The 13,813-nt window shown below is 50.4% G+C and overlaps 1 protein-coding gene across 8 annotated transcripts in view; it reads right to left on the bottom strand.

The window, feature by feature from the left end:
• Positions 1-13,813, bottom strand: part of LOC137369700 (anion exchange protein 2-like) — a 405,213-nt gene that overhangs the window by 280,356 nt on the left and 111,044 nt on the right. Inside the window, exon 1 of one of the 8 annotated variants that reach the window (XM_068031047.1) lies at positions 2,549-2,663. The exons of 6 other annotated variants lie outside the window; for them this stretch is intronic. The gene's annotated coding sequence lies outside the window, so the exon portion shown is untranslated. Of the gene's footprint in view, positions 1-2,544; positions 2,664-13,813 lie in introns of those variants that run through there. One more of the 8 variants, XM_068031046.1, reaches the window with a different exon arrangement.

A 13,813-nucleotide genomic window follows, 5' to 3' on the forward strand; every position in this document is an offset into this window, starting at 1 on the left:
CCTCGCACATCCCCTCTAAACTTTGCGCCTCGCACATTAAACCTATGTCCCCTAGTAACTGACTCTTCCACCCTGGGAAAAAGTTTCTGACTATCCACTCTGTCCATGCCGCTCATAACTTTGTAAACCTCTATAACGTCGCCCCTCCACCTCCGTCGTTCCAGTGAAAACAATCCGAGTTTATCCAACCTCTCCTCATAGCTAATGCCCTCCAGACAAGGCAACATCCTGGGAAACCTCTTCTGTACCCTCTCCAAAGCCTCCACGTCCTTCTGGTAGTGTGGCAACCAGAATTGCACGCAATATTCTAAGTGTGGCCTAACTAAAGTTCTGTACAGCTGCAGCATGACTTGCCAATTTTTATACTCTATGCCCCGACCGAAAAAGGCAAGCATGCCGTATGCCGCCTTGACTACCTTATCCACCTGCGTTGCCACTTTCAGTGACCTGTGGACCTGTACGCCCAGATCTCTCTGCCTGTCAATACTCCTAAGGGTTCTGCCATTTACTGTATACTTCCCACCTGCATTAGACCTTCCAAAATGCATTACCTCACATTGGTCCGGATTAAACTCCATCTGCCATTTCTCCGCCCAAGTCTCCAACCGATCTATATCCTGCTGTATCCTCTGACAATCCTCATCATTATCCGCAACTCCACCAACCTTTGTGTCGTCCGCAAACTTACTAATCAGACCAGCTATTGCCCGAACTGCCATCAGACGAGTCAGAACAAGTTCATATAAGCAAGGGGGTGAAAGGTTATCGGGGGTAGGTGGGAATATGGAGTAATCAATTCAGCCATGAACTTACTGAATGGCGGAGCAGGCTTGAGGGGCCGAGAGGCCTACTCCTGCTCCCAATTCGTATGTTCGTATAATCAGGCTGACTCCGTGCCTCGGCCTCTGTCACCACCCACACCCCCCATTCCACTAACTAGCATGTACCACCATTGAGGTGGGAACCTCCTCCCCAACTCCTGACCGTATTTCCAGAAGCAGTAACTGATGGGAGGTGGGGGCGTGTTGGCTCAGTCTGGAGGTTCCAGGGGTCTGCCTCAGCCCAAGAGGCAATGTGCTTGTGCAATTATGTTTTTAAAATGTTAAAATGTCCTCTTCTGACCTGTGGCCCTATGTGTGGCTGCACCAATACAGGGAATCCTCCTTTTCTCTCTCTCTGCCCAGTGTTGTCTCCAGGCAAGTGCAAGCACGTCATACACAAATGTGCGAGCCCTTCGTGCACAAGAACAAACGTGTGCAAACACATCTCGCATAAGCACACAAGTCCATTGTGCACAAGAACACATGCGTGCAAACATCTCACACAAGGACACACACAAACATATCTCCAACAAGAACAAACATGTGAGCATGTCTTGCAGACGTATTCAATTGCATCATACATAGTCATGCACACTCGTGTGAGCATGTCATACAGAAGCACACCCACGTGAACACATCACACACAATCACCTTGGGAAATGGCTGAATGAGTGACAACAGGATTTTAAAAGAGGAGGGAGATTCTGGTTTGGAGACATAACAGAATAAACCAGCCCAACATCAGCTGTGTTGATCAAATCCGGCTCGTGGCCAGAATGTAACGGTTTCTTCGCTCCTCTTGATTTCTAACAGGACTCATGCAGTTCCTTCCTGGTGCCCATATAACTATGAGTCACTTTCACAAACGCTTTCAGTCTCAGCACTTTCCAGCCCTTGGCTCACCATCCTGGCCCAGCAAAAATATGATAAATACTCAGCCGGATCCACAATGGGATACGGTGAAGTGACTTCCAACACAATGCCCGGATCAACCTTCCCATTCCCACATTATCGCCTTTACCAGCAGCTTCTCTTTCTCTCACCTTCTAAGAAAGCATTGTTCTCCGCAGTGTGACAACCACAAGACGGACCAACATTCCTTACACTTGGGGGTTTTTTTTGTTGCAATCATGAAGTGAGAAAGGAGGGATATGCAACACGTCTGACGTGTGCAATTACTGCAACAGCGTCTCATCTGTGCAGGAATTCTCCCCCATTAGCATTCGCCTGTCTCACGTGAATGAGCAGAGCACAGAGCCATGGCTTTTCATTGCAGTCAGCAAACTTTCTCAGCAACTTCAGCCTGCAAAGGAAATTGCAACACTCCCAAGTCCGCCTGGCACACTGGTTTCGCCCCCTCCCCCTCCCAACACAACCCTTCCTTCCTTTCCTTACTCTCTGTCTTCAGCTAAATTAAGTGCCAGGACAGAGGGTTGGTAGGTGCGTGTGTGTTGTGGTAAGTTTTGTGCTGGGACTCACACCCGTAAGAAGCTGAATTCATTCTTCTGGGAGGTACTCGCAGAGAATCCGAGCGACTTTCAATTCCAGCTGTATGGACTGCATGCAGAGGCGAATGCTACTTTCAAACCTCTCTCTCTCACACACAGTCACTCACTTGAATATTTTCAACCATCTACACTGTACTAGATGAGGCATGAAGGACGAGCCAGACAAAAACCATGAGAAAAAGAAAACCAAGGCAAAATATTTGTTGAAGACCTACTCACAAACGGTGCCTTGCCCACATCTGGAACAGGTTTAAAGGTACAATCTGTAATAATACAGCAACACTTCAGCCGAGGTCAAGTATTCAAAGCAGAGTGTGACTTTCAACGAGAAATTCTGCCCCCGCTGTTTTGTCTCTGTTAATTCTCTCCCAGCACTGACGCTGCAACTTGCTGGCACTCAAGGAGACGGCCAAGGTTAATGTATTTTCATATCCTGCAGACACAGGGTGAAGTGTACACTTACCCCAGTACCTCAGTGACCTCCTTCAAAGACCAGGAACTCGTGGATTCCTGCACAGTGCAGCTGTCCAGATTACAGATTACAGCAACACAACGGATTCTGATAAAACTATTTTAACAGCTTTCCCCCCACCAGCCCATCTCACGGCCCATTTGTTGCATCAAGTGCAACACATTAGTGCTCACGAATGGAACATTTACTATTTCAGGAACCTGGAATCACAAACACACCCCACCAGGTTACAGAGTAAAGTTCCCTCTACACTGTCCCATCAAACACTCCCAGGACAGGTACAGTCCGGGGGGTAGATACAGAGTAAAGCTCCCTCTACACTGTCCCCATCAAACACTCCCAGGACAGGTACAGCATGGGGTAAGCTCTCGGATGGGAATCTTACACACACACACACTACTCTCGGATGGGAATCTTACACACACACACACACACACTACTCTCGGATGGGAATCTTACACACACACACTACTCTCGGATGGGAATCTTACACACACACACACACACACACACTACTCTCGGATGGGAATCTTACACACACACACACACACACACTACTCTCGGATGGGAATCTTACACACACACACACACACACACTACTCTCGGATGGGAATCTTACACACACACACACACACACACACACACTACTCTCGGATGGGAATCTTACACACACACACACACACACACACACACACTACTCTCGGATGGGAATCTTACACACACACACTACTCTCGGATGGGAATCTTACACACACACACACACACTACTCTCGGATGGGAATCTTACACACACACACACACACACTACTCTCGGATGGGAATCTTACACACACACACACACACACTACTCTCGGATGGGAATCTTACACACACACACACACAGCCACACTACTCTCTGATGGGAATCTTACACACACACACACTACTCTCGGATGGGAATCTTACACACACACTACTCTCGGATGGGAATCTTACACACACACACACACACACACACTACTCTCGGATGGGAATCTTACACACACACACACTACTCTCTGATGGGAATCTCACACACACACACACACACACTACTCTCGGATGGGAATCTTACACACACACACACTACTCTCTGATGGGAATCTCACACACACACACACACTACTCTCTGATGGGAATCTTGCACACACACACACAAACAGCCACCACTCTCGGATGGGAATCTTGCACACACACACACACACACACACACACAAAAACAGCCACTACTCTCGGATGGGAATCTCTCACACACACACACACACAAACAGCCACTACTCTCTGATGGGCCATTTCAAGCGCAGCTGTCTCAGTAGGGTGTATATGCTGGGGATGTTGGCTGCCTCGAGGACTTCTGCGTTGTGTGCACGCACACAGCCACTGCTCTCGGAAGAGAATCTTGCATACATGCACACACGCACATGCACGCAAAAGATTTGTCGACACTGCCACAAAGGGGGACGCCCCTGCTCTCCCACCCCCCCTCCCCCTCGCCCCTCACCCGACTGTGCCGCTCCCCACCGATAATTGTTACTGGGCACTCGGTCACTGCCAGTGCCAGATAAAGAACGGACTGTGGAACAAAGATGGCACTGAAGACGGTGAATCTGCCAGGAGTACTGAAGCCTGCAGTTGGGAGCGGGCTCGTGCTGGTTCTCACTTTCTCACGGGTGCAGTCGGGTGGATTTGAAGTTACGTTCCGAGGAGTGAAATCGGTTTTGTTTAATTTTTGGGTCTAGGTTGACCATTCTGTTTTGTTTCCAGTATTTTGTGTTGGCGGGGGGGGGGGGGGTCGGGGTTTCAATAAACGGATCCTATGGGAAAAAAAAAAATGGGGTTAGATACAGTGTAAAGCTTCCTCTACACTGTCCCCATCAAACACTCCCAGGACAGGTGCAGCTTGGGGTTAGATACAGAGTAAAGCTCCCTCTACACTGTCCCCATCAAACACTCCCAGGACAGGTACAGCATGGGGTTAGATACAGTGTAAAGCTTCCTCTACACTGTCCCCATCAAACACTCCCAGGACAGGTACAGCACGGGGTTAGATACAGAGTAAAAGCTCCCTTTAGTCCACCCCAGTGTCACTGTCACCAATGTGCCTTTTGTTTTTATTTCCCATGCTGTGTGGACTTTCTGACAGCTCATTTACTGCTGACTCACTGCCGAGTGGTAGACCACTCTCAGACCACTCTCCTTCTCTCAGACCAAGAAGGAGATCACACTCAGTTCAGATTCCGCCCTACAGTAAACAGCCCACACAGACTTAAATTGTCTGAGATTAGGCTGGATTTGAAAGCAGACCCCAGAGGTGGAAGGTCAGTGCTGTACTTCCTATACCAGCTTTTCCTCCTTGAAGAGGTATTCTCAGGTTTTGACATTTACAAACATTCATCAATATGCCAGCGTAAGGAGCCTAGTGGTTATGGTACAAAAACAGAAAATGCTGGAAATAATCAGGCAGCATCTGTGGAGAGAGAAACAGAGTTAACGTTTCAGGTCTGTGACCTTTCATCAGAACTAGTGCTTCTGGTCCTGGATGAGCAACACAAAGGTAGAGTTCAAATCCCACCAGGACAAGCTGTGAAATTGAACTGAATAAATCTGTGGGCTGGCACCAGGAAAAATCACCGTAAAAACTGCCGGATTGTCGTTAAAAACCCAACTGCGTCAATATGCCCTTCAGGGAAGGGAACCTGTCATCCTACCCAGTCTGGGCAACACATGGCTCCAATGCCATGCCAGCTGGCCGACACTCAATGCACTCGGGGTTGACCAATAAATGAGGCTTTCCCAATGGCTCTCCGATCCCAGGAATTGAGGTAGACTGTAGTGTTTGTTTTATCTGTTCTTAGTCGATGGGCAAAGCCAATATTTGTTGCCCACCCCCAAGTGCCTTTGAGAAGGCGGTGGTGAGCCTGTAGTCCATTTGGGGTAGGTACACCCACAGTGCTGTTAGGAAGGGAGTTCCAGGATTTTGACCCAGCTACAGTGAAGGAATGGCGATATAGTTCCAAGTCAGGATGGTGTGTGACTTGGAGGGGAACTTGCAGGTGGTGGTGTTCCCACGATATTTCTACTCTGGCCCTAGTCAGTGGTGAAGGTCACAGGGGACGGCTATCAAAATAGCCTTGCACAAGTTGCTGTAGGTGAAAAGAGTGGATATTTCAGATGGTGCATGTAAACAGAATAAGTGCTGAAGATCCTTGACAACTTGGTGTCAACCTGTATACAGCACTGGATGTCCTTGCCCCCAAGCTTTCTTATCAACCAAACAGACTGCTAGACACACGGGAAGGGGCAAATAGCCCCTGGATTGCTCTCTGAGAGCTTAGATGTCAGAAACTGACTCAATATGTAGATAGGCCGACTAGAGGGGAGGCTATGTTGGATTTGGTGCTTGGCAACAAACCAGGGCAGGTGGCAGATCTCTCGTTGGGAGAGCATTTCGGTGATAGTGATCACAACTCCCTGACCTTTACTATAGTCATGGAGAGGGACAGGGGCAGACGGGGTGGGAAAATATTTAATTGGGGAGGGGAAATTACAATGCTATTAGGCAGGAACTGGGGAGCTTAAATTGGGAACAGATGTTCTCAGGGAAATGCACGACAGAAATGTGGAGGCTGTTTAGGGAGCGCTTGCTGCGACTGCTGGATAGGTTTGTCCCAATGAGGCAGGGAAGGGATGGTAGGGTGAAGGAACCTTGGATGACAAGAGATGTGGAACAGCTAGTCAAGAGGAAGAAGGAAGCTTACTTAAGGTTGAGGAAGCAAGGATCAGACAGGGCTCTAGAGGGTTACAAGGTAGCCAGGAAGGAACTGAAGAATGGACTTAGGAGAGCTAGAAGGGGACATGAAAAAGTCTTGGCAGGTAGGATTAAGGAAAATCCCAAGGCGTTCTACACTTATGTGAGGAACAAGAGGATGGCCAAAGTGAGGGTAGGACCAAACAGAGATAGTGGAGGGAACTTCTGCCTGGAGTCGGAGGAGGTAGGGGAGGTCCTAAATGAATACTTTGCTTCAGTATTCACTAGTGAGAGGGACCTGGTCGTTTGTGAGGACAGCGTGAAACAGGCTGATATGCTCGAACAGGTTGATGTTAAGAGGGAGGATGTGCTGGAAAATTTGAAAGACATGAGGACAGATAAATCCCCGGGGCCAGATGGGATATAGCCAAGGATATTACGGGAAGCGAGGGAAGAGATTGCCGCGCCTTTGGTGATGATCTTTGCGTCCTCACTGTCCACTGGAGTAGTACCAGATGATTGGAGGGTGGCAAATGTTATTCCCTTGTTCAAGAAAGGGAATAGGGATAACCCTGGGAATTATAGACCAGTCAGTCTTACGTCGGTAGTGGGCAAATTATTGGAGAGGATTCTGAGAGACAGGATTTATGATTATTTGGAAAAGCATAGTTTGATTAGAGACAGTCAGCATGGCTTTGTGAGGGGCAGGTCATGCCTCACAAGCCTTATTGAATTCTTTGAAGATGTGACAAAACACGTTGATGAAGGAAGAGCAGTGGATGTGGTGTATATGGATTTTAGCAAGGCGTTTGATAAGGTTCCCTATGGTAGGCTCATTCAGAAAGTAAGGAGGCATAGGATTCAGGGAAAGTTGGCTGTCTGGATACAGAATTGGCTGGCCCATAGAAGACAGAGGGTGGTAGTAGATGGAAAGTATTCAGCTTGCAGCTCAATGACCAGCGGTGTTCTGCAGGGATCTGTTCTGGGACCTCTGCTCTTAGTGATTTTTATGAATGACTTGGATGATGAAGTGGAAGGCTGGGTTAGCAAGTTTGCCGATGACACGAAGGTTGCTGGAGTTGTGGATAGTGTGGAAGGCTGTTGTTGGTTGCAACGGGACATTGACAGGATGCAGAGCTGGGCTGAGAAGTGGCAGATGGAGTTCAACCTGGAAAAGTGTGAAGTGATTCATTTTGGAAGGTCGAATTTGAATGCGGAATACAGGCTTAAAGACAGGATTCTTGGTAGTGTGGAGGAACAGAGGGATCTTGGGGTCCATGTCCATAGATCGCTCAAACTTGCCACCCAAGTTGACAGGGTTGTTAAGAAGGCGTATGGTGTGTTGGCTTTCATTAACAGGGGGATTGAGTTTAAGAGCCGCGAGGTTATGCTGCAGCTCTATAAAGCCCTGGTTAGACCACACTTGGAATATTGTGTTCAGTTCTGGTCGCCTCATTATAGGAAGGATGTGGAAGCTTTAGAGAGGGTGCAGAGGAGATTTACCAGGATGCTGCCTGGACTGGAGGGCATGTCTTACGAAGAAAGATTGAGGGAGCTAGGGCTTTTCTCATCGGAGCGAAGAAGGATGAGAGGTGACTTGATAGAGGGGTACAAGATGATGAGAGGCATAGGAAGAGTGGCTCGCCAGAGACTTTTTCCCAGGGTGGAAAGGGCTATCACCAGGGGGCATAATTTTAAGGTGATTGGAGGAAGGTTTAGGGGAGATGTCAGAGGTAGGTTCTTTACACAGAGAGTTGTGGGTGCGTGGAATGCGCTGCCAGCGGTGGTAGTAGAAGCAGATACATTCGGGACATTTAAGCGACTCTTGGATAGGTACATGGATGATAGTAGTATGAAGGGTAAATGTAGGTAGTTAGATCCTAGAGTAGGTTAAAGGTTCGGCACAACATCATGGGCCGAAGGGCCTGTACTGTGCTGTACTGTTCTGTGTTCTATGTTCTAATGCTGGTAAGTGAAGGGAAGTTTACTGCACAGAATCCAGAGGCTGAGTTATTGGCTTGGCAATCAATATTTGCCCACCTTGGCAGGAGAAGATGAATGTCACATCTGAAGGAGAACAAAGATGACGATTCCTGGAACTGGCAACAACAATAAAACAAAAGGATGAATCATATATGATTGCACTGCAGTAAAACTAGTCAAAGTCTGCAGTCCCTGCTCACGGTGCTCCAGTCATATAACACAGGGCTGAAATATATGCAGATCTGGACTTCAGCAATCTGCTCTGGTCGTGTTGTGATTAGAAGACCAGACAAGGAACCAAGAGTTGGAAACTTCAAATCCTAGCTAGAAGGTTATAAAACTGAATTCAATAAATCTGGTAATCCAGGGGATAGCACAGGGAAAAATGACCAAAATCGATTGCTTCGTTGAAAAAACAAACTGGGTCACGAATGCCCTTCGGGGAAGAGAATCTGCTGAAATAAAAGCAAAATACTACGGATGCTGGAAAAACCAAAAGGTCACTGACCTGAAACGTTAACTCTGTTTCTCTCTCCATAAATGCTGCCAGACCTGCTGAGTATTTCCAGCACTTTCTGCATTAATATTATATAAGGAACACAGGAAATAGGAGCAGGAGTAGGCCATTTGGCCCATCGAGCTGGCTCTGCCATTCGAACAGATCATGGCTGATCATCCAACTCTGCCACTTTCCCCACTTTCCCCATATTCCTTGATGTCGTTAGTATTCAGAAATCTATTGATTTCTGTCTTGAACATGCTCAATGATTGAGCTGCCACAACCCTCTGGGGTAAAGAATTCCACAGATTCACCACCCTCTGAGTAAAGAAATTCCTCCTCATCTCAGTCTTAAATGGCCTGTCCTTTATTCTGAGACTGTGTCCCGGGTTCTAGACTCATCAGCCAGAGGAAACATCCTTTCCACATCTACCCTGTCACATCCTGTAAGAATTTTGTAAGTTTCAATGAGATCACCTTTCATTCTTCAAAACACGAGAGAATACAGGCCCAGTTTCTGCAGTCTCTCCTCATAAGACAATCCTGCCATCCCAGGGATCAGTCTGCTGAACCTCCGCTGCTCTTACTCCATTGCAAGTATATCCTTCCTTAGATAAGGAGACCCTAACACAAAGGAAGATGTTTGCCGTTGTTGGAGGTCAATCATCTGAGCTCCAGGACATCACTGCAGGAGTTTCTCAGGGTAGTGTCCTAGGCCCGAACATCTTCAGCTGCTTCATCAATGACCTTCTCTCCATCATAAAGTCAGAAGTAGGGATGTTCGCGGATGATTGCACAATGTTCAGCACCATTCGCGACTCCTCAGATACTGAAGCAGCCCGTGCAGAAATGCAGCAAGACCTGGACAATATCCAGGCTTGGGTTGATAAGTGGCAAGTAACATTTGCACCACACAAGTGCCAGGCAATGACCATCTCCAACAAGAGAGAATCTAACCATCTCCCCTTGACATTCAATGGCATTACCATCGCTGAATCCCCCACTATCAACATCCTAGGGACTACCACTGACCAGAAACTGAACTGGAGTAGCCATATAAATACCGTGGCTACAAGAGCAGGTCAGATGCTGGGAATCCTGCGGCGAGTAACTCACCTCCTGACTCCCCAAAGCCTGTCCACCATCTACAAGGCATAAGTCAGGAGTGTGATGGAATACTGTCCACTTGTCTGGATGGGTGCAGCTCCAACAACACTCAAGAAGCTCGACACCATCCAGGACAAAGCAGCCCGCTTGATTGGCACCCCATCTACAAACATTCACTCCCTCCACCACCGACGCACAGTGGCAGCAATGTGTACCATCTACAAGATGCACTGCAACAATGCACCAAGGCTCCTTAGACAGCATCTTCCAAACCCACGACCTCTACCACCGAGAAAGACAAGGGAGCAGTTGCATGGGAACACCATCACCTGCAAGTTCCCCTCGAAGTCACACACCATCCTGACTTGGAACTATATCGCTGTTCCTTCACCGTCGCTGGGTCAAAATCCTGGAACTCCCTTCCCAACAGCACTGTGGGTGTACCTACCCCACATGGACTGTAGTCCCATTCTATGTGGTTGACACTTGGTACCCTCTGAAGTGACTTAGAAATCACTCAGTTATAAAACAATTAATCACCAAGGTGTTCCCACCATCAGCATTTCTCAGGGTATTTGGCATCTACAATAAATGCCCACAACCTGCGAACCAACAACAGACATTCAGTGCAATTCACACACTTAAAACACTCTGCATTGGGATAATTTTCCACCCATCAAATCGGACCTTTTTGGATAGCACTCGCACCTCGGAGGCAGAAGGTCCCGTGTGCAAGACCCACTCCAGAATTTGGGCACATAATCTAGGCTGAGACTCCCGTGGCAGTACTGAGGGAGTGCTGCACTGTCGGAGGGGAAGTACTGAGGGAGTGCTGCACTGTCCGAGGGTCAGTACTGAGGGAGCGCTGCACTGCCGGAGGGTCAGTACTGAGGGAGTGCCGCACTGTCGGAGGGGAAGTACTGAGGGAGTGCCGCACTGTCGGAGGGGAAGTACTGAGGGAGTGCTGCACTGTCGGAGGGGAAGTACTGAGGGAGTGCTGCACTGTCAGAGGGTCAGTACTGAGAGAGTGCTGCACTGTCGGAGGGTCAGTACTGAGGGAGTGCTGCACTGTCAGAGGGGAAGTACTGAGGGAGTGCTGCACTGTCGGAGGGTCAGTACGGAGGGAGCACTGCACTGTCGGAGGGTCAGTACGGAGGGAGTGCTGCACTGTCAGAGGGGAAGTACTGAGGGAGTGCCGCACTGTCAGAGGGGAAGTACTGAGGGAGTGCTGCACTGTCAGAGGGTCAGTACTGAGAGAGTGCTGCACTGTCGGAGGGTCAGTACTGAGGGAGTGCTGCACTGTCAGAGGGGAAGTACTGAGGGAGTGCCGCACTGTCAGAGGGGAAGTACTGAGGGAGTGCTGCACTGTCAGAGGGTCAGTACTGAGAGAGTGCTGCACTGTCGGAGGGTCAGTACTGAGGGAGTGCTGCACTGTCAGAGGGGAAGTACTGAGGGAGTGCTGCACTGTCAGAGGGGAAGTACTGAGGGAGTGCTGCACTGTCAGAGGGTCAGTACTGAGAGAGTGCTGCACTGTCGGAGGGTCAGTACTGAGGGAGTGCTGCACTGTCAGAGGGGAAGTACTGAGGGAGTGCCGCACTGTCAGAGGGGAAGTACTGAGGGAGTGCTGCACTGTCAGAGGGTCAGTACTGAGAGAGTGCTGCACTGTCGGAGGGTCAGTACTGAGGGAATGCTGCATTGTCAGAGGGGAAGTACTGAGGGAGTGCCGCACTGTCAGAGGGGAAGTACTGAGGGAGCGCTGCACTGCCGGAGGGTCAGTACTGAGGGAGTGCCGCACTGTCGGAGGGGAAGTACTGAGGGAGTGCTGCACTGTCCGAGGGTCAGTACTGAGGGAGCGCTGCACTGCCGGAGGGTCAGTACTGAGGGAGTGCTGCACTGTCGGAGGGTCAGTACTGAGGGAGTGCTGCACTGTCAGAGGGGAAGTACTGAGGGAGTGCCGCACTGTCAGAGGGGAAGTACTGAGGGAGTGCTGCACTGTCAGAGGGTCAGTACTGAGGGAGTGCTGCACTGTCAGAGGGGAAGTACTGAGGGAGTGCCGCACTGTCAGAGGGTCAGTACTGAGGGAGTGCCGCACTAGCGGAGGGGAAGTACTGAGGGAGTGCCGCACTGTCAGAGGGGAAGTACTGAGGGAGTGCTGCACTGTCAGAGGGTCAGTACTGAGAGAGTGCTGCACTGTCGGAGGGTCAGTACTGAGGGAGTGCTGCACTGTCAGAGGGGCAGTACTGAGGGAGTGCCGCACTGTCGGAGGGTCAGTACTGAGGGAGTGCCGCACTGTCGGAGGGTCAGTACTGAGGGAGTGGCGCACTGTCGGAGGGGAAGTACTGAGGGAGTGCCGCACTGTCAGAGGGTCAGTACTGAGGGAGTGCCGCACTGTCGGAGGGGAAGTACTGAGGGAGTGCCGCACTGTCGGAGGGTCAGTACTGAGGGAGTGCCGCACTGTCGGAGGGGAAGTACTGAGGGAGTGCCGCACTGTCAGAGGGGAAGTACTGAGGGAGTGCCGCACTGTCGGAGGGTCAGTACTGAGGGAGTACTGCACTGTCGGAGGGTCAGTACTGAGGGAGTGCTGCACTGTCATAGGGTAAGTACTGAGGGAGTGCTGCACTGTCAGAGGGTAAGTACTGAGGGAGCGCTGCACTGTCGGAGGGTCAGTACTGAGGGAGCACTGCACTGTCGGAGGGTCAGTACTGAGGGAGCACTGCACTGTCGGAGGGTCAGTACTGAGGGAGTGCTGCACTGTCATAGGGTAAGTACTGAGGGAGTGCTGCACTGTCAGAGGGTAAGTACTGAGGGAGCGCTGCACTGTCGGAGGGTCAGTACGGAGGGAGCACTGCACTGTCGGAGGGTCAGTACGGAGGGAGTGCCGCACTGTCAGAGGGTAAGTACTGAGGGAGCATTGCACTGTCGGAGGGTCAGTACTGAGGGAGCACTGCACTGTCGGAGGGTCAGTACGGAGGGAGCACTGCACTGTCGGAGGGTCAGTACTGAGGGAGCACTGCACTGTCGGAGGGTCAGTAATGAGGGAGCGCTGCACTGTCGGAGGGTCAGTACTGAGGGAGGGCTGCACTGTCGGAGGGTCAGTACTGAGGGAGCGCTGCACTGTCGGAGGGTCAGTACTGAGGGAGCACTGCACTGTCGGAGGGTCAGTACTGAGGGAGTGCCGCACTGTCAGAGGGGAAGTACTGAGGGAGCACTGCACTGTCGGAGGGTCAGTACTGAAGGAGTGCCGCACTGTCAGAGGGTAAGTACTGAGGGAGCACTGCACTGTCGGAGGGTCAGTACTGAGGGAGCACTGCACTGTCGGAGGGTCAGTACGGAGGGAGCACTGCACTGTCGGAGGGTCAGTACTGAGGGAGGGCTGCACTGTCGGAGGGTCAGTACTGAGGGAGCGCTGCACTGTCGGAGGGTCAGTACTGAGGGAGTACTGCACTGTCGGAGGGTCAGTACGGAGGGTGCACTGCACTGTTGGAGGGTCAGTACTGAGGGAGTGCTGCACTGTCAGAGGGTAAGTACTGAGGGAGTGCCGCACTGTCGGAGGGTCAGTACTGAGGGAGCGCTGCACTGTCAGAGGGTCAGTACTGAGGGAGCGCTGCACTGTCAGAGGGTAAGTACTGAGGGAGCGCTGCACTGTCGGAGGGTCAG

Source organism: Heterodontus francisci, chromosome 5, assembly GCF_036365525.1.
Source record: "Heterodontus francisci isolate sHetFra1 chromosome 5, sHetFra1.hap1, whole genome shotgun sequence".
In the NCBI taxonomy this organism is placed as follows: domain Eukaryota; kingdom Metazoa; phylum Chordata; class Chondrichthyes; order Heterodontiformes; family Heterodontidae; genus Heterodontus; species Heterodontus francisci.